We start from the raw sequence: 1,920 nt of genomic DNA, 5'->3' as shown, positions 1-1,920 counted from the left end.
AAAAAAAAAAAAAAAAAAAAAAAAAAATGAATGGAGCACAATATTCAAGGAAAAACTAATAATAATAACACTTCGCATTGTATCCGTACTCTTTTGTCCCATTCTTTATCAGTTCCCTTTATTCTCTTCTTTCCTTCAGAAGGAAGAAAGTCATAATTCCATTCGTGTCTACAATTAACAGCCGCGTATCACGAAGAAGAAAAATATCACGATAATATCTTTCTTCGTATAATTTTCTTGCTGTTTTTAATGAGATGCGGGTCATAAACGAATCATCATCGTTTTGAGCGATAAACTCCTCCGATATTAATCCGATATCGTATATATCGTATAATGGAGAAAAAGATGATTAATTTCGCGATATTTATTTTCTCAATAAATTTCTATTCCATTGTAACTTTACAGTTAAAATAATTAAATCGGCTATGTCTGTTTATGATGATACGCTAATTTACATGGATACGTGTCTTATTGCGATAAATTGGCCGGTATATCACTGCGAGTCCGACTTATGAACGATGCGTATCACTGAGGATGGATTCACCGTGGCCCGAAATTGATAGCGTGCATATTACGGGATTAAATATTTATTGGACTACGAGAAATAGAACATATGGATTGATCACGAGGATTTAAGGTCGGATTAATATTAATTTCAAGCTTTGAAAATATGCGCGACCTTGCGTTTTATATTGAACACCGACGATTGAATAATTCATTTAGACTATCAATGAAAACAATAGTTTCGATCTGGTATTGAAATTTCAAGGCTAAATATTTACCTATATTTCCTGTGAAAATAAAATAATTCTTTTTTTTTCTTTAGTTTTGAATTTGCAAAGTTGAATTTTTATTCAAAATTCAAAAATAAAAAACAGTAATAAAACTCCATTAAGCGAGGAAACATGATGCCTCGGTTTTGATATCTTCGAAAGATGGAAATAGATCCGCCATCCCCCGTGAATCCCCCAACAGATTGTAAATTTATCATTGCAAATTCGAATGGGTGAAGGATAAAATAAAAAAAAAAAGAAAAAAAAAAAAGAAAAAACTTTGCATATCGATATACGATCCCGTTTCTTGTTTCGATACCTTTGTTCAGTCGATCCTGGATCCAGTTAAGCGTACGTAAATGTTGCCGGAAACGTTTAATTGGTCATCGAGAGTTGCAGTTATGAAATCGATAGCGTGGAAATGAATTTATTCATATGAATGTTTATCAGAAGATCAATCGGTATTTGAAACATTTTTGAAATGTTATTTGTACCGACTTGTTTTATTCGAATATACGAGTAATTTGGAATTTTATCTTTATTATAAAAAGAAGTAATCTTCGTATTTAACTTAATCAAATCACGTGAATTATATCGATCCATGTTATTTATTTCAACTTTAATTTTAAGTTAACTTTAAGTCAACTTTAATTTTAGGTTACGCTATTATTATATCGTGTACATTTCGCGTCATGGATTTCATTACATTATTATATTTCACTGGTTATTAATTATTCCAAGAACAGGATCTTAAATCATTGCAAAATAATTAATCATATTTTTAATCTATTTTTCTTTCTACCAATATTCAATAGAACAATATTATGAATAAATAATAAATGTATACATTATTTATAAATCGTATAAAGCTCATAGGTAATTAGCCAGTAATTAACGGGAGAGCAAAGAGAATAACTAAAATGTCCACAGCGATGGAATCTTTCGTTTGATTAAACAAAATTCATATTTTACGAATCCAGCAGGATATTTTCATAATATTATTTATACTTTGTCGAGTAAAAATCGTTCCACTTCGCACGATCTATTCTATAATATATTTCGACGATACTATCGTTCTATCTAAACTCTATCGTATATAGTATTCAGGAGTTCGATGACTCTTCTCGTATATCAATAGCCCTAATAT

Source organism: Apis dorsata, unplaced genomic scaffold, assembly GCF_000469605.1.
Source record: "Apis dorsata unplaced genomic scaffold, Apis dorsata 1.3 scaffold_256, whole genome shotgun sequence".
Lineage (NCBI taxonomy): Eukaryota > Metazoa > Arthropoda > Insecta > Hymenoptera > Apidae > Apis > Apis dorsata.
Note: the sequence above shows the minus strand (reverse complement) of the source record.